The sequence below is a fragment of the Chamaea fasciata genome, unplaced genomic scaffold (genome assembly GCF_029207755.1).
Source record: "Chamaea fasciata isolate MVZ Bird 193981 ecotype frontalis unplaced genomic scaffold, bChaFas1.0.hap1 SCAF_1, whole genome shotgun sequence".
Lineage (NCBI taxonomy): Eukaryota > Metazoa > Chordata > Aves > Passeriformes > Sylviidae > Chamaea > Chamaea fasciata.
This window is the reverse complement of record NW_027094086.1, coordinates 38,483,719-38,503,347: the sequence shown is the minus strand read 5'-3', so window position 1 is coordinate 38,503,347 and position 19,629 is coordinate 38,483,719. Positions and strand designations below refer to the sequence as shown.

General features: G+C 38.0%; 1 protein-coding gene across 2 annotated transcripts in view; it reads left to right on the top strand.

Moving 5' to 3' along the window:
* The window catches only part of FAM110B (family with sequence similarity 110 member B), a 113,385-nt gene that overhangs the window by 14,973 nt on the left and 78,783 nt on the right, over window positions 1–19,629 (top strand). For both annotated transcript variants that reach the window (XM_066180927.1, XM_066180954.1), the window contains exon 2: window positions 15,233–15,363. The gene's annotated coding sequence lies outside the window, so the exon portion shown is untranslated. The remainder of the gene's footprint in view (window positions 1–15,232; window positions 15,364–19,629) is intronic.

The window sequence follows — 19,629 nt, the reverse complement described above, 5'->3', positions numbered from 1 at the left end:
CCTTGCTCTTTTTCTAGTCATTTTCCAGCACCAGATAAATTATAATATTTAATTGTGGGGAATGGGGAATTCCATTGTGTTTGAAGGATTCTTCTGCTCCTCAGTTTGTGGAAGCCTTTACTGAGTGGGTAACCTTCATCACTTAATACAGGAATTTACATGGAGGTGATGCAAGGTTCACAGAGTAGTCGTGTGGTATGGTTGTCAGCTTGAACTGTTTAATAAGTTCACAGCAAGAAGGGTTTTGTTTTGGGGGTTTTTTTTCTGTCTTTTCTTGAGCTTTTTCCTACTGTCAAGTCAGTCCCCAGGAATGATGGGTTGTGCATGTGTCACATCCATGTTATCATTTCACATCCAGGTTATCATTCTGGCAAAATCACTGACAAGCTGATATGTGTAGTTATTGTTTGTTTTTTTGGAGAAGGCAGATACTCCACTTCCTAAGCCAAAGAGAAATTTTTCTCAGACAAAACCTGATCTCTTTGTAAGTACTTTTAAATCCTGCCTGTGTATTGCAGGTGCATGGCCTGACCACATGCTGCCTGGTGACTGCTACTTCTGTGAACAGAAGGATTAGAATAAAGTTTCAGCCTTAATCCTGGGTTTCCTGCACTGATTCACTTTACAGTCTTATTCCTGTTTAGTTGCCTGTGTGTTAAAAAGCATGTTTTTATTTATACTTCCTGTCACCAAAAAAAAAAAAAAAAAGGCACTCACTGTGGTATTTTGGTTTTTATTGTTGATGAACTGTGTAAAGATTTATGCCTTTTTTCCCCCCCAGACTCTTCACAAGGTAGTAATTAGCCATGTGCTATGCAAATTCATGCAGACAACAAATTGGTTATGTGTTAATTAAAACTAAATGATGGCAATTTTATATTTAGGTTATTTTAAAATGCCTAAATTATTTTGGATATGAAGTCTTAAGTGTTTTTCAATGCATGCCTTAATCCCCTCTGTATTACTTTCAAACTATAGTAAATATATATGGTTTCTTACGTATATAATTATATGTTATAATTAAAAAACAAACAGCAAACAAAAAAACCACTAATATTTGTCTTCTTCAGGGCTTGAACTGACCTGCAGAATTTTGTGAAACGTGAAAAATAATTGTTCACTTTTTTAGCGGTCTTCCTTTTTGTACTTTTATGATCTTTGCGGTTTTAAATGCAGTGTGCAGAAATTGATCTGCATCTAAGATTTAATATTGGCCAGGACAAGATCTTGCAATTAAATTTGTTCAGCAATATGTTTAATGGACAAGAAATGGGTAAAAGACTGTTTTCACTTTATGCAGTTTTTTATTTATCCTTCAAAGTTTTGCATTTAGGGAGCTATTTAAATCATCTGTCTTTGTAAGTTAAATCAATAGCAAGCATACAAGATGATTTAAGCAACAGAAAAATTAGTTTCTTGGTGTTCTAACAGATTTAGAAGAAATATTTTTGAAATGTGTAGTAATGGCATAGGATGGATTTTTGAGTAAAGAAAGCATATTAGAAGCATATGTCTGTGGTGGGTTAATTTTTTTTTTCAGGTTTTCATGTCTTAATTTCAGTTTCTTCACCAGTCTGTTGCAAAACTGGGCTTAGTGCCCTGGTGAGTCCTCTGAGAGTTGTGTGAAAATCTAAAGTCAAAATTTCAGGGGTTTCAAAACCACTAAGTCAATAAGATGTTTTACATGGAGTTGGAGTTAATTTATATTTGGGTGCTGCGAAAGTATAAATCCATGGCTAAAGTGTACAGGAAAATGAAATCTCTGAAGGTATATAAAGCTACAGGGGGCTGCTGGGGAACATTCCAGATGTTGACAATTTCACTGATGTGTTCCTGCGAAATGATTGCCGATTCTCCCTCATTCTCACTACTCAGAAAGGTGCTTAAGTGAAAATTAAGCCTGTTGGGAGGAAGAGCTGATTAGCTCTTGCATCCCATATGATGGAGTCAGGAGCTTTCCCCCCTGCATGGGGAAGGAAGGGAGGATAGGGAATTCTTCCATCTCTGAGTCCATGTATTTGTAATCTCCTGCTGTTGTTATTCAGAGGCCTAAAATATATATTGGATTCTGCTTCAGAAAGAAGATTGAATACATATTATTGTAGGAACAGTGTTTTAGGTAGTTTAGGCAAGAAAGCAGGTGTTGTTTAAAAATGTCTACATGAGTGCAGAGTCTTCCTTTGAGACAAATAAATTTGTTTTCAATACAATTGAGTGCAGTTAGTTTGGGGTTTTTTCAATTCTTAATAGAAGCTCAGCAGTAAGCCTTGAGCGCAGAATAAATTCTTTATCCTATGTGTTTTGTGTGCATTTGTCTTTTAAATCTGTTTAACAAAGTAGTGCAACAAATTTGGGATTAGCAACATGCTAGTTAGCTTTGCTGGAGGAAGCTGGGACAGAAAAATGGGGAAAATCATGTTTTTTGCATTAGGTGTGATGAGCTGACACAAAGATTAGCTGTATCATGCATTTCTTTTCAAATGGTTCCTGACCTCATGGGTGCAAGGAAGTTGTGATTCAGCTGTAGCAGGATAAATTTGGCAAAGAAAATAAGCATGGGTTTTGTGCTGATTTGTATATTAGCAGAAAGATATTCTCAGCTCTAGACTTTCCTTTTACCTCTCACAAATTTAAAAATAAGGTTGATTTAGTGCCAAATGTCTTTTGTAACACATACCCTTGTATTGTATTTTAGTGCTTTATACTGTTTGTAGTGCCGTTATTTTTTCTCTGGATCTGCTCTGACATGTATGAGATGGAGGGCTGTAAATGCAAGTAAATCAGTACTGCTTGCAAAAGTTTCTGATATGTTATGAATTACACATTTTAAATTTCAGTAACATGAAATCCGGACTGTAAAATCCTACTTTTAATCTAGGCTTATTTGGTTATGCTATGTTAAATCCACTCCTAAAAATACTCAAGCTTTTTATTATTATTATTTTCATTCAAGATCAAATCTCTTTGAACTATGTAGACACGCACCTGTGCTCATTTTAATCCCTCTGTAGTTTTCATCAATTATCACAGCAGGCAAGAAGAAAATCAAATTGTAAAATGCTTTTAAAAAGTAAATACATGCAACTTGGGGTTCAGGTTTCTGTTTTAATCAAACGTCATCTGTATTCATGTTCTTAGACAAAGCTGAGTGAGGGAGGAACACAAAAAGCCTTTTTCTCTTTTCATTATGAAATATCTGTTTTGAAGTGCTCTGTCATATGATGAGTGTAATATGTTAGTGTTTGTGGAGGAAGGCTGTGTTGTGTGTGTATGCTTTTTTTTTCAGCTGGAGAAAATCTAGGTCAAGAGATTTCATTCTTATTAATAACTTAAAGCTTTATTCCTCAAAAATTATCCTCCATGGCCAGAAAGCATACTTACTGGGGAAGCACTGTTGCTCTCAAACGTGGATGGCGGCATTTTCCTTTCCATCAGGGTATTTAGATGTTCACCTTAAAATCATAGAGTCATTTAGCTTTGAAAAGATCTCCAAAGGTCATTGAGTCCAACCATTAACCTAACACTGTCAGCTGAGTCCACCGCTAAACCATGTCCCTGAGCACCACATCTACACGGTGACTCCATCGCTTCTTTGGGCAGTCTGTTCCTGGGCTTGACAGCTCTCTTGGTGAAGAATTTTTTTCTGTTATCTAATCTAAACCTTCCTTCACACAGCTTGAGGCCATTTCCTCTTGTCCCGTCATTTGTTACTTGGTAGAAGAGACTGACCCCCACCTGGCTGCAACCTCTTCTCAGTAGTTGTAGACAGCAGTAAGGTCTCCCCTTGAGCATCCTTTTCTCCAGACTAAACAGCCCCAGGTGCCTCAGCAACTCCTCCATAAGATTTCTGCTCCAGACCCTTCACCAGCTTTGTTGTCCTCTGGATGTGCTCCAGCACCCCAATATCTTTCCTTCCCTTGTGTAATTTTAGACACCATCACAGAACCTCACGGGAGCCTTTTCTTTGTGTGTTTGTCAGTGTGGGGCTGAGCTTGGGGCTGGGGGCTCATGGCATTTCCCATTGCCTGCTGTCCAGCTCCATGCCATGTCCCCAGTCTCCTGACACATGTGTGACCACACTCTACCCTAAAGAAGTCTTATGGTATTGATATAACAAAATGGACCACAGGACTGAATTTTTTGTTTTCTTAGAAGTATACATCCCCGTCAGCAAAATAAACGAATATGGAAGCTTGCCAATTCTTGTTGTAGTTCGTTGGGAGATGCTAAGACATGACATCTTTCACTTGGCCTTGTCTAGCTTTCCTGTTCCTCTTCCTCAGCAGCTACTGGCCTGTGTGTTTAGCCGCACAGCACCAGTGACTTGGCCTGGTATTATGTATCTAAACTGGAAGCACTTGGAAGAGTGCTTGTTAAACTGGAAGAATAGAGAAATTTTTGGCTCTTACAGATAGAGTAATCTACTGCATTAGAGGTTTAACAAACTTGGGGAAAATGGTTTTGTGAAGCCTTTAATTTAATCTTGATCTTTTGTGTCACCCTAGACTTGAAAGCAAAGGTAGTTAAATTAGGATAATTAATCATGGAATAACTTACACAGGGGAATGTAATGAATTTTCCATCAATCTGCAAGTTATGTAAATCAAGATAAGAATCTTCTCATAAACATTCTGTTTGTAAGCTGTGGACAAAAGAAAATTAGGTTAATTTAGATGCCCTCTCTGTTGGCATTTTAAGTTGTTTCTGGTGTAGTTCCTTCAAATACTAGGACTTCAGCCTATATTTTGATGTCTGGAACTGTATGAAAGAGGGCAGACTTGAGGGAGAAAAGGTAATTTTTAATTAAAACGTTTGTGTTTAGGATTCCTGTATTGACTTTCCTTTTCTCCTGTTCCTGTCCAAAATCTTGTTCCTACAAGGTTTGGAGGTTGGACAGGAGACTGTTTGTGTGCTGCTACAGGATCAGCAAAACTGGATTTGTGCAACAAAAGTCAAGAAATATATTAACTGCTTTCAGGAGAAGTCTTCCAATATCTGGAGTTGCAGGTCCTGACCTCCCAAAGGGAGATGTGCTGAAGCCTTAGACATTGTAGTCAGCCCATGTGATTAATATAATTGCATCTTCTTTGTGAATAACTTCTGTAGATATGAAGTGGAATTTGAAGCAAGTCAGTTGACACCCACACAGAACCAAATTATAACATCCTGATTAAATTGCTATGTAGTGTAAATGCTAAAGTATTGTCAATACAAAGAAAGTTTGTTCCCAACAACTCTTACGGTGTTGAAATTCACTTGAAATTTGCTGGATTAAAAAGTTAACTTGCATAGTTAGGTTATTTGCATGTAAAATGAGCAAAGATTATCAAGATCATTAAAAACATAAAACACATGAAAGAATAATGTTAAATGTACCTGACAAATTCTGTTCACATCCCACATATTTTATTTTAACTTTTTTTAGTTGATGATCAGATGGTGACTTGATACACTACTTTTTCTTGAAAGTATAATAAAATAATTCTTCTCTGGTTTGTGTCAAGCAGATTAAAACATATTCTACTTGAATTGCATCATATGAAACACTTTCTCAGCAGGGTCTGAGAAAGCGTGCTTCTGAAAATTTATCTCGTCTTTATGACCATAGAGCAGTGGTGGATCTGGAAGCATTCAAGGTCAGGTTGAATGGAGCTCTGAGCAATCTGATCTTGTTGAAAATGTCTTTGCTCATTGCAGAGGGCTGGAACTAGATGGCCTTTGAAGGACCCTTCCAGTGTAAGCTCCTCTGATTCTGTGGTAATAGCTGGACATTTAAATGCATTGTTTGTACACTATGCAAATGTAGGAGTAGAAATTATAGTGGTGCAGTAAAAATTAAGATGGATGCCTCTGTAGATGTTTTGATTTATTTTTAAGAACATTTTGTTCCTTCTGTCTGGTGCTTTTGATAATTTTGATTAATTTTGTGTATTGCACAAGCATCTCCTTAAATGCCTCATACTGACCTTCAGAATGTTAGAAGTCAGCGTTTGGGATTTAGTACTTGTTTAGGTGCCTGTCTTTGTAAATAACTTGCACAGAATTTTCTGCAGGGTCATCATATTGTCAACTTTTACAAGGAAGAATGCCATGTCAACGTTTTATTAGCCTGGTGGAATCATCAAAATGCGCATCTTTAGGGATACGTGGGTGCCTCCAGTGAAAAATGCCTGTTTTTATGTAGAAAAATGTTGCTTGTGATTTTTGGAGATTTTTTTGTTAGTCTAATGACCAGCATAATTTTCTTAGCTATGGGTTCTTTTGAGAATCCAAAGGAATCTCAAAAGTGTAAAGTGTTAGCGGTCCATCTCATTATTTAAGAAGAATTGCTAGGTAGTTTCAGGATGAGTGACAGGGTAGGACAATCGCTCAGTTACTCTTTGGCTTCAGAGTAGAACAGAGTCCTTGCTTTATGGACTGATGATGTGTGCCTAGCTGTAAGCTCCCATGCACCTTTCCTTTTATGACTGGTGCTTTGAAATGGCTATCTACTTTGTAAATTCTGTTTCCATTTTCTAAAGTTTTTTTTTTTTTCTTTAAATACTCTGCTCTTTCCTTATTCCTTGGTCTCAGTGCTGTTAAATGAGGGTAAGAGTTGTCAAAGGAAGACTATGCACGTGGCTCTCTGTGGCTTTTTGTCCTGCATCTATGACATGATGTGACTGCTTGATATAATTCCTTTTATAAAGTGTTCTATGGTATCTTATGCTATGCTGAGTTATGTTTATGTCAGAAGAGTATGAGATTGTAGTCTCTTAAGTTTTACTCCTGTTGTGACATTTGACAGTCAAGTGGTCCAAATCAAGGTCAAACCCATGGACGTGATCTGCAACTGTTGCAGCTTTCATGCTCTTCCATAGTGCCCTGATACCAAGTTGATAAATGTTTCTAAAAGAAGCAATAAGTGGCGGAGTCCTCAGAAAGGAAGTGTAAAGCCTTCTGATTCAAACTGTTGATTTATGCTGCTCTTAGCAGTAGTGGTTGGTTTGGCTGCTTGCCCCTTGCTTGTTTGCCAGCTTCCTGCTACTTGGAGATGAACAGGGTCCTGGATTTGCTTTCTCTGGGGTATGGAAGTGCTGTACCATTGCACTGAAATTCTGGTTAGTAATAATGTGCATAAACAAAACCAATTTTTTTTTTTATAACTAGCTTTAAACAAAGTAAAGTAATCAATTGTGGCATCTTATGTATTTTTTCCTTCTGTTCAGAATTGCCTTGAATGGTCTGTCTCTAAGCTGGAGTTGCATTGGTAACTACATTGCTTATTGCTTCTCTGTTTCTCAAAATTGTGGTGCACAGCACAAAAATGTTGTTATTAAATGCCTCTCATAAGGTAGGCTTTTGCAGACCTGGCATGTTACGCTTAATTCCTGCTTTAATGACCATCTGCTGAGTAATCCTACGTGCTGAGCCCATGGCCTGGAGATGGGCTCTACTTCTTTTCATTGAGGGAGGAAGGCTTTTGGTAAGACATCCCTTTTCCATGGTGTGCTGGGCATGATGCAAGGACTCTTTACACAGCCTCATTAAAGTTAAATCATCGATATCCTATACCCAGCACTTTTTCCCTGCAAGTATGATACTCTTTTACTGTTCCTATCAAGGATGATAGTGTAGTATTGGAACAGGTCACAAAGGGAAGCAAGAAACTCCTTGTACTTTGTTGTAGTCCAGTATTAGGTATATTTAATAAACAATAGTAATGATTTCATGTAGTTTCTAGGAAAAGTTTTTAATGTGTGTTCTCTGAGGTTTCTTGACTTAAGCCCTGATGAATCCCCAGCTTGGTCAGTAGTGTGGGTCCTGGGGTACACCCCAGTTATATATACTGTCCTGGGGAGCTCCCGTGCTATACAACCTGGATGTGAGAGCCAGGTCCCCAGGCTTGGCTGGGGACAGGGATTAGGTCTGACTGCTAAAGCAGGCAGCACATCTGTGACTGGCTGACATCTGCATGCCCTTGTACTTGCCTTTTTTTCAGTGTTGATATGTTTTCATAAATACTTCCGTACTCACTGTCTTGTCCTTTGGCAAGTAAGTTTTAGAAATAATGTCTGATTTATATCCTCTTTGTATATTTGACCCTGTGGCCTGACCCCAAGTCAAAGCTTTGTATATCTTCTTATTCCCAGCAAAGTAGACTGTAGGGTTTTGTTTTGAAGCCCAGCTGTAGATTTAGTATTTCCTATCATGGGTAATGTGTCTGTTTCATGTCTCTTATTACTAACATTTCATTTGTTGATTGATTTAAAGTCAAAACTGATGTCACCTGTTTGTATCTTTTCTTCCTCCAGCTGTAAAACATCCAAAGAGAAACAATTACAGTTGAATAATAAGGAGCCAAGTTATTCTTCCTGGTTATACTGAGTTGTGAAGAGGGAACTGACAGTCTGAGTATGAAGCAGGGTAAGCAAGTGGATGTCCTCAAGCAGAGATAGAACAGAGATTAAAGTGAATTCTTGCTGCTTTGGGGTTTTAATAACTTGCTGATAAAAAGTCTTTACTTGGAAACTTGAATGTGGAAATGTGGGCTGAAGAGTCTTTCATGCTAGAGGAAAACTCATCTTCACAGACTGTAATGTCCATCTGTGTTTCAGTCATGTGTAATGAATTGATAAATCAATGACTGCTTGCGTAAGCTGATTCCTCCTGTTAGCTGTTTCTTACTTATGAAGTGCTTTACTTTTTTGGGCCTAATACTTCTGAAGTGTTTTGTTTGGGGGTTTTCATGGGATTTTTTTTTTTGGGGGGTGGCTAGGGGATGGGCTGGTGGGGTTTCCTCTGCATTTGCAGCTATCTCATTATTAATATTTGTGCTTGTTCTAGTTCTGAAGCTTATAAATTCAGTTCTTGTTGTGTTGGCCAGTGAGTAAACAAAGGTGACCTGAAACTCCTCCAAAATGTGCGCATGGCTTGGTGTCCTGTAGCCATTTGGCACTTTTTTACTTCCTGATTTCCCGTAGATCTGATGAAAGTGTTGTACTGCCTTTAGTCATTCAGGTACCTTGGAGAACCACTCTTGCAGTTCCCTGGCATCATTCCTTGGCAAAATTGCTTGGGCAGGTTTTGCTTCCGCATCTGAGAGCTGAAAACCTGAGAGCTGTCTTGATCTGATTATTTAATGGAATTGGGTGTCACTTTTATTGCTTTGAATGTTGATCATTGTCCCTTGGTCATACCCAAGGGAGAAGTGACACATCTACTAGGAAGGGTTAGGATTCTCATGTCTCATGCTCAGCTTATTTTATGCAGATCTGCCAAGATGAGGGAAGGATTAGAGGGTACAGCAAATTTGTTTTATAATTTGTAAAAAAAATCCTATTTCTCCTACTGTGGCGGGATTTGCAACAAAAACAATCATGAGTCCAAATCTGAGGTCGTTAAGAAACATTTGTCTAACTTTGATGTTGCAAAGACTTTTGAAAGTGTTTGTAACTATCCTTAAGATGATAATGGCATCACTATTAAAAGCTAGAGAGAGGTGTCACCCTTGTTAGATCTAAAGTGTCTCATGCATAGTTTTGCTTATATTTCCATGGTTTTCTTATGCTTAGTAGATTTCCAATTCTGCCCATTAAGTGCTGCTGATTTTTGAAGGTTTGTTGTGAGAATGCAGGCAAGCAGAGTAACAGACATATTTCCCTTTTGAGCTGCAAATAATTAATTGCTCTCATGTATATTTGCATCAATGTCTTGTCTTCAGATTTTTCCAAATAGCAGGCAAAGATGGTGATAGCATATGGTTGCTTCTAATGTTTGTTCCAAAGTCAAACCAATTACTTAGCCTGCATCTAATGAACAACAAAGTGGTTATGCTTTCATGGGGACTATGAAAAATGAATAAAGCTAAATGGCAGACTGAAAGGACAGTTCAGAATTTGGCTTACTTCTGGGGTTGTACCCAGGCTGTCATTCAGAAGCCATTATATTTGGGATATAATTTTGAGGCAGAGTATACTGACTTCTTCCCTGGATCATAAATAAGGTCCCAGAGAGTACATAATTTTTTGAAAATTTCAGAATTACCTACTTTAATTACATCCTTTATTGGAGCTTTATTGTCTTTTTTTTTTTTTTTTTTTTTTTTTTTTTTTGGGCTCATAGAGAATTCACCAGAAACTCCTACAAAAGGTCTTTTATTTTGTCTTAATTTCTGCTTCCATTCTCTATTTTATGGTTCTCTGTAATGTTTGCAGTAATAAGGCACTGTGGCATTTTCCTATTCCTTTTCACAGTGAAAACTTAAGAAACCAAATTGTTTTGAATAAATTTCCTGGTCTTATTTAAAATTAATCATGGTACAAGGCCCCTTCTTAAGCCAGTCTTCTGGTGTCACTTTGTGCTGGTTTTGGCTGGGATAGAGTAAATAGAGTAAATTTTCTTCATAGGAGCTGGTCTGGAGACATTTTTTGGATTTGTGCTGAAATCAGTGTTGATAATACAGAGATGTTTTTCTTATTCCTGAGCAGAGCTTGTACAGTGTCAGGGCCTTTCCAGCTTCTCACACCACCCCACTCTTCAATCATTATACTTGCTTTTCATCCTGTGCCTCATTTTCCTCATTTTGCAGCCTTTCTTTGAACTCTTAGTTGGCTGTTGTCACCAAACCAGGAACATTCACAAGTTTACAGGCTTTCTTCTTTCAAGTCCCTTGGCAAGAGGTGTATATTCACAAAGATTGAAGAGGTTAGGAAGTGGTACATTAGCATATAAACACAGTTCATAAATTCCCAGTTGCAGTTTTCAGTTGGTACCCCTTGAATTGTGTTTGTGCTTTCAGCTGGGGAGTACTTTCCATCATCTGCTTTCCTGTGGAGTTTCTTGAAGGAATGTTTTTCTATAAGAATTATGTTTATCCTCTTAATAGCCACCTGTCTTAGCCAACCTAATTCTGATTGCTTTTTTTGTTGTCATTAGTTTGTTTGGCATCTGCCTGTTGTTCCTCAGGTGTGCAAAGAAAGTGACAGCATGGAAACACATCAGGTCCATCCATACTGCTGCTTTTTTCAAGGACTGTAATTTCCCTGCCCTTCATTCCCCTCTACAACAATTCCTTCCTCAAAAAACACACTATCTCTTTTTGTTCATCTTTGGAGCCTTGTTTTACCAGGCTGCCCGCTGATGCTTAAGCACTCTAATTACTCTGTCATGACGTCTATACATATTTTCATTTATTTTTTGGCTTTGAAAAAACAAATCCTATCCTGTAGAACCAGATAATAGGCTGGCCAGAAAACCTGTTTTTCTGTGTTCTTTTTTTTTTTTTTCCTATTATATTTTAATAACTGATACAAACTGTAAATGAAACCCTTGGTGTTGGAGAGTAGAAAAGAGAGTAGCTGAGAATGTGGGCAGAAAACTAATAAAGGTAAAATAAAGATCTACTTTTTGTCTCTTCTTGTAGATATTTCTCAGACATGCATGTGTACACACCAGCAAACAAAAGTATTAGTGTGTTGGACTTGATGATCTGCTTCTAATTGAGGCTTTGTTTCAGTATAATTAACGTTTAGGAGATCAGTGCACTTTTGTGCTTCTGAAAATGTACTGTAACTTTCCCTGACAGTTTATAGTGGCTTGATAGCTGTGCTGATCAAGAGTCTCCTAGTGAGATACAGCTGCAAGAATCATGGTAGTGAAACCTTGAAACTTTTAAAGATGTTGCTGCTTTCCAGTTGTCTAGTGGATGTACTTCTTGCTTGGAAAAATTAGCAGTTTTTTCATCAAACTTTGCAGGGAGTAAGGCTCCTCTTAGTATCTTATAGGTGTCTTACTTTGCAATAAAATGTATCAGTCTTGATCTGAAATGGAATTAATGCTTTTAACAACTGGGTATCAAGTCAGAAAACGTGAATGCTATTCCATCTCAGAAGTAAAAGGTTCAGTACTGAAGATACTTTTTACTAGCCAACAGAAGTAATATAGAGTAATAATTAAAGTAGTGGGGTATGAAGTATGAATGTATTGATATTAACTGTGGGAAGTGCCTGACTTGAGATTTTTCTGTATCTCTTTAATTTGATTCCTCCATCTTTTCAGGGGCTTAATGCTAAATATGGGAATGCATTGCAACTTAGTTTTATTGTTGATATAAATGAAAAGATGTCTGTCTGCAGGAGTAGAAACTGCCAGAGTTAGTGGATATGGACCTTTTCTAACAAAACTCCACTAATGTTTCTGAAAATTGTGTTCTCTAAATTTATTATACCTTTTAATTTATGCTTGATGGAAGATTTTTCCTGAAAATTATAGAGATGTGAGAGTAGTGAGTCTGTACCTTTTGCCTGTGAAAATGTAGGGTCTGTGTTAAAAAGGTTGAATAGTTTTTCACAATACACATTGCTAGATATTCACTTGTTTCTTGTCACATATAAAGCTGAGGTCTTCTCTACCTTTTCTGCTTTGTTAAATAACTTTATTCTCTCACAGAGGTTTGGCTGCAGAGACATTTATGTCTTTTTTTGACACAGAAAGTATAGCTTATTTACCTGAGTAGCTAGATTCCTCCAGCTGCATAGTTTCAGTTTCCTGACTTACACTTCTCCTCCATGACAGAGATCAAGGTAATGCCTTATCAAAGCATCAAGTTATCAAATGTTTACTCATATGCTGCTGAGCTTCCATATCAGCTTATTTCTTTGTGAAGAAATCCTACGTTTTTAAAGACTTTAGTTTGGATTGTGGGAACCTCATGGTAGACTTGAATCGGGTATGAAGGTTTAGATTGATGCCTTTGGGATTATTAGAATAAGAAGGCCATTCATTCATTCATTCATGAATCCTTCTAAATTACATTTGGCTTCTCTGCCATTAGATGTGTATTTTTCTAAGTATTAAAACTTTGATTTTATATTTAGCAAGAGAGGAAGAACATGGCAATTGAGGATGAAAAGTCCTTTCAGAAAAAAAAAGCCCAAAGACTTGTTGATACTGGACAACGAAGCAGGAAACTACATGTGTTATAAAAGACTCCAGCTTGTTGGATAAAGGCTGAAACTCAGGATGTAGTTTATAAATACAAAACAGGTTCTTAAAAATATTTTTAAAGTGCAGTTCTGAGCACTTTAGCGAAGCTGACTGATAACCATGCAGCTATTTAATAGAAATATATTTGTGAAGATGCATACATACACTCAATACCGTACTTTCATCTTTAAACATGAATATATTCAACTCAGTGTTATTTATTTGCCATATGAGACTGGTAACATTCCTAACAACAGAAATTAATTTGGGATCATATTTTTTGAAGATTCTAAACCAGCAGTTTGGTGGAGAAGCAAAAAGAAAGGGACTGTAATTTCAACAGGCAGAAGGGAAGGAATTTGTGAAGCTGAATATTTACCTGCACAAAAAGTTGCAACCTTTTTTCCCTGCAGTATTTTGTCACAAGTTTTTGTTTTTAAGCAGTACATCTAGAATTCTCCTGGAGATTATTGGGGGTGTCTTCTATCCTGACCACTTGATAGCTGTTAAAATTTGTCACTCAACTTGGAAATAAAAGTGTTTGTACTTGAACTTGCTCAGGCTGTTGGCCAAGCAACATGGCCGGAACAGATTTACTTTACTGGTTGCAGCTAGTGACCATGTTCAGTTTGTTCCCTTTCACTTGTCAAATATGAACTTGCAGGGATCCTTTTGCTTACACAGTTGCTTTGGTTTTTAGACTGAAATGAGCCTCATTCAGAATTGCTGCTTAAAATACAGTTATTTGGATATCAGAGTAATTTGTAATAGTACAAGAGTGTGTTTCTGGCTAATAATCTGTTGTGCTTTGCTGTAGTAAACAAGGCAAGGTTGAAAAACATTTTTTTTTCTTTTTTTTGCCATGATTTCAATTTTTTTGTCTTTTACCAAATACCAGAATACCACTACTACAGCAGGCTCATAATAGCTTAGTAGCTGTAATGCTTCGTCGTTCTGAATATGCTTACGCCTTCATCTTTCTCTTGTTATTTTTTTCCAATTCTAAGTATTTACATGCGGATACCAATCTGTCTGAAATTCCCCCCCGTTACTTGTTTCTGCTGTACCACTTTTTCAAAGGTAGTCAGTCTCCCAGGATGAGACTTCATCAACACAAACAAACTCTTATCTTCAGTGTACTAATGGTAAGACCCAAACTCAGTCAGGGCCTCCAAAGACTGTGAACAAAGAAGCCCATAGTAATTGGCATCTGACGAATATTGCTGCCTGTTTGGTTTGTTAACAGTATGGGACCAAAAATGGTTTTCTTGAATTTGTGCTTAAACTGTTTCTGCATATATTTTTGAGATGTTTGTTAAAGGAGCCCGGTGTTTCATCACATGGTCTGTAACCTGACTGCTGTCCTGTTTCTCGAGTGAATAGCTGATTAGAAAATTAAAGTAATTTGAAACCACTCAGAATTGTTTGCTTAAAGGAAGCTGCTGTGCCATCTGCTTGTGCCAGTAAGGGTGCTTGACCACATACTGTCAAATAAAACCAAACCACAGAAATCTCATGTACCCAAGTACTTTTCTGTGTGATTAGAGCTGGTCTTACCTCAGGTGGCATTTTGAGAAAAAAAAAAACATGAACAGGGATTTAGGTCACAGCTTGTAAATGACTACATTTTGTATGGTTGTTTTGCATGTAAAAAGCTGTGCTGAAACGCATTCATTTCAGGAAGGCAATCTTGTTGTCCTTCCCTTCTGATGGTGGACTTTAAGGTTTTTTATTTTTAATTTTTTCTGAGCATAAGGTAGTGTTCTGGAGTGGACTTTTAACAAGGATTACTTTGTCAGCTGGGTGGAGGTCATGTGCAGGGAGGCTAGGTGGTTTGCTGATGGTGTTTCTTGCCTGCAGGGACACAGCACTATGTCAGTCCCCTGAGAAGATGATGTGTCACACTTGTGCTCTTTGTCCTGAAGCATTTTCAGTTCATGCTTTTGAGCACTTTCACTGTCGGGAAAATAATGACATGAGAGAAGTTCAGAATTGATACCTGGTAAATTTCAGAGTTTGGAGATTATGCTGTTGGGACTGGCAATATAAAGGCTAGAGACCATCTATAGCTGACTGAATCCTTGTCCAGTATTGCTAAACTCCTGTTCACAGCCTTTAAGTCTCCAAAAGAAGATATAAGGTTCTAATTTTGGAAATTTACATTGTTTAAACCGAGATGCAGCCTTTAAGGACACCATTCTCTTATCCATTCGAAAGCTGGCTTCAATGATGGAGCTAAATGCCTTCCCTGTTGCTGTGTCTCCAGGTGTTGCTGCAGGAAGCCTCTGGAAGTTCTGAGGTGAAGAGATCTGCCTTCATCTGGAGACCTCTGCGAAAGGTGAAGACCTTCTAACAGGCCAGGCAGCCTTAGCAGGAGTTCAGAAGTCTTACACTGAGGTAAAGTGATTCATTTTTCAAGCAAATTGAATGTGTGATATAGTTTTCAAAATCAGGATTTTTCTTCTTGCAAAATAAACATTGAAGTGCATCTCTGAGCTTTCTCCTTCTTTTGTGTGTTTAGCTCCTTGCTACCCGAAATAAATGTTGTAATAGCAAATGCTGGGGGAGGGGAGAGGAAAACAACATAATGTGCATTGTAGGTTAGAGCCAGAAGTAATTCCTTAGATTATTAGTAGAAAAATATATCTAAAGTTCTTTGTTGGCAAGGGAACAGGCTGTTTCTGAGCTCTACAGCATGCTCTGTTTTTAGAAACATATCCCACTTCAAGTGCCACATTCAGAGCTCGCTTTGAGTGGCCACAAAAATATGGAAATACTCTCTGGTATCTTTACCAATGGGAGAAGAATGAGGTTTGTATACAATGCTTTTCTGTTTATCAGCACTATGTATTTTCTTATCATTCAGACCCCATTCTGGCTTGTACAGGATAAAAACTGATGGAAGAAAGGAAGGAAGATGTGACCCCAAGAACTTTGTTGAACTTACCAATGTTATTGTTACACACACTTAGGGAGATTTGACTATGCTAAGGTTTTGTTTGCCAGTGTTTTGAATGTAGTGATGGTATATGCAGGATCTTTCCTTCATACTGACACGACTAATTGAACTAAGTGTAGAGAGTTGGCTGAAAAAAGTGAGTAGTAGTGGAAATGTTTCCTACAGATTTATTTAGGATTGAAGGTAGGTGCTTCTAAAGTTCTGTCAGCTTCTTCATTTTTAAAAACTACCTGTGGCAAGGTGTTAACTTCATTATTGGAAAGCTTCTTAAATGAATAATTCTCGATTCACCGGAGAAGAATTGCAGTTTTTCCTAGTTAATCCTTTATTGATCTTAATTTAAACTGAAATTAGAGCTCTGAACTAGACCTAAGTTCATTGTCCTTCTGTCTGTGGAGTAAAATCAAAATCAGTGTTGAGTTCTGCCATTAGCACAGGCAGTGATTCAGCTCATAACCTTCCCTCATGATCTGCTGTACATGCCTGGGGATGCAGCAAGTGCAGTAAGCACAGGTAGGCCCCCTCATCCCTTTGCTGCACCATGCCCTCTCTTTGCATCACATTTCTTGGATTTTCTTCACTTGGAGAAACCCGTGTTTCTCCAGTCCACTAGCAAGGTCACCTTGAACAACTGAGGACACTATATTCAAACCTTGACAGAGCAGAAAAGCTGCTGATCATGATTACAAAGTGATTTCAAACTGAAGGCAAAAACCCCATCCAGAAATACTTATCTCTGTAATGGTTCCCTTTGTTACATTTGCCGTAGGAGTACACAAAGGAATGCAAGTCGAGATAACCACACATTACAAAGATATGGCATTTCTTCTGGGAGTTATTTAAACATTTATTTATTTTTGAAGTGCAGTTTTGTGCATTGAGGGAGTAAAGGCTTCACAGCAGGTATCCTCAAAATCCCAAGGGGTGCATGGATGTATCTAGGTGCGATGGTGGTTAGGTTTCAAACACAGCAGTGTTAGTGTAGTGTTGGGTTTTGGTGATGCGTAGAATCCATGAGTGAAATGTAGCCTTGAACACTCTCACTTCTTCCAGCAAGGCAGTTTGTTCTGTGCCTCTCTGTCTCGTTTCCCTTTGTTGGAGGGGTTTGTTGCTAACTAGAAACACATGATATGAGACAGCCAAATGTTCTGGTGAAAATCAAGGATACTTCATAGCTGTGAAGATTTTATATTTGCCCTAGATTCTTTTTTTTTTCCTCATTGATGCAGCTGTAACTGTTGTAAATTATATGAATAATTGATCAAGGAGTTCTTGTTACCTCAAATCATGTTATGCTTATTGCTTTTTAGAACTGTTCTGCTCTTTGTTGTACTACAGCATTGCTCCTATGCTGTTCTCTGTGTGTGGTTTTTATGGCCTTGAAGTTTTCTTCTGCTTCCGACCCATTGCTCCTCCCCTCTTTCCCCTTCCCTGCAAGAACATGTTGTTTCTGCTTCAGTATATTCCACGATCTAAGTGAAAAGCAAAGTCCTTTCTAATCAACAGCAACACGTTTTAAAAAACCCTTCCCAGCCCTGGGAACTGTGCAGTGCACACATCTGGTTTCACATAAGCATGAATTGCTGGCTTCACAAACACAGAGCATGTAGTCCTTGCCACAGAGTTAGCTAAAATGTTCTGTAACTTGAGACTCCATTCGAAATAAAAACAAAATTGTATAGCTTCTTTACCATGCTAATGGAAAACATTTAATTTGCTTTTTTCAAGCCAACCAAAAGTATGACACAATGCTGTTCAGGCAGATTTACAGTGCATTTTCTTCCCTAGAAATCAATACAGCTTGGAGGGGCTGCTGTGGAAGCTGGCTAGCTGGCTGGCTAGCCACAGCTGGCTAGCTGCTGTGGGACTTGCAATCTATCTGCATTCAAATGTAAACTTCTGTACCACAAACCAGAACTGGTGATTTTGATTTATTCATACACCACTGTATCTCTGAGATTGTGGTGCTGGATTTTATTCTTTGCTTTATTGCCATTAATATTAGATTGGATTTCAAAATAACAGGTTCAGTGGGCTTATGATTTTTTTTTTCATGAAATCATTCAGTGATTTTCTGCATTTCCTGAATTACAGTACTTAGGTCTGTGGTAGCGATATCAGCAAAAGCAGATCTATGTACATGGGCATGTGTGCCTTTCAGTGGAGTCTTTTTTGCCCCTTTGAAAACAAACAAAAGAAAGGGCAACACCAAAAAGCAGGCCATCATTCAGTGTGAGCATTAAGGGCTAGCATAGTCATTTTCCACTTTGTACAGAATAAGCCCTGAATATTAAATGTTGTTTGATTTCTCTCCTACTAGAAGAGGTATAATGCAAGAGTTCTTTGTGTGAGTCCAAAAAATGTTTTTAGAGGAGAATGATGGGGTTTTTTCATAAGTGAAGCCAACAGTGCAGATTTTCATAGTGCACCAACTATTTTGCCTTTGTTTCCTCTCTGATTCCTCACTGCCTCCGCTAATAGCTTTGACTTGATTTAAACTCTCTGCTGTAAAAGGCTGTTGGTGTTTCTCTCATTTTTTTTTTCCTTAACTGGATTTCAGTCTTGCTTTAGAGCTTTCTTTTGGCAGAGGGTCTTTTCTAGAATAGCCCTTAGGGATGCCTGACACTGCTTTTCTCCCTAAATGCTGTATTTCTTTGGGAAGCCTGTCACTGGTGGTCTGTGTCCTGGTCATACTTAGTTCTACCAGAAGGAAAATCACAACTTGATTGCTAGCTTGCCGAAAGGACATTTCATCTTCTTTTTAAGAAGAAAAGTTATACTTCCATTTCTCATGCAGCTGTGAACCAGGTTCTTTTATCCTTCAGCCATTTTTCTCTCATACACTTAACAATCTCATGGTGAACAAACAGCTTGAGAAGATGTTGCAGAGGGATTGAGGTCCTTTTTGCAGGGATAGCTCGGGATGGGTCATGTGTTAGGAAAGAGGAGTAGACACATTTTGGAAATGTGTTTGGCCCATAGGTTTTCTGTTTGACCATTCCAAAGTTCTTGTTAGCATGAAAGGTCTGTCGTAGTTTTCCTTTTGCCGTTTTCCCTGCACTAGCACTGGAAGTCCAGGCTGGAGTATGCTATAAAGACTTCTAAAGCTACACTTTGAATAAAGCTTACATTTACTACAGAATATTTGCTTTGCATGGTTACAGTACAAGGACTGTATTCCTGTGTAAACACTGTAATGAAGTTGTTAAGGAGAAAAGAAATGCTTACAGCATTTGCACTAAAGTTCATGGAGCATGAGATAGCTGCGCTTAGGATTCTGGTACTTTGTAAGGATTAAAAAAAGCTTCTCAGAAATAAACACAAATAACATTCTCAGACTAGCAAAACAGCATGCAAGTGATGGGAAGAGTGGCACTAATTATTATGTAGAGAATAATCTGATTTGAAATGCCACAATGGAATCCACTTTATGATCTGACCTTCCTACATATGAATTGAAAAGTAGGAAAAAGTACAGGGCATGACCTAAAAATGGTAGTCTGGAAGCTTCTTTAGGTATGTTGGGTCTTATTTTTGTCTAGCCTGAAATGTAGTTTTTGAGTCAAACCTGAATAAACTGGTTTAAGTGTTTATGTTGTCCTCATGGTTCCAGCTCTGCCAGACATAGCTACTTTAAGAATTACTCTTACTTAGAATTTGAGTCCTGCTGGTAGCAGTATGCTGTCAGGAGGATGCAGTTTTGC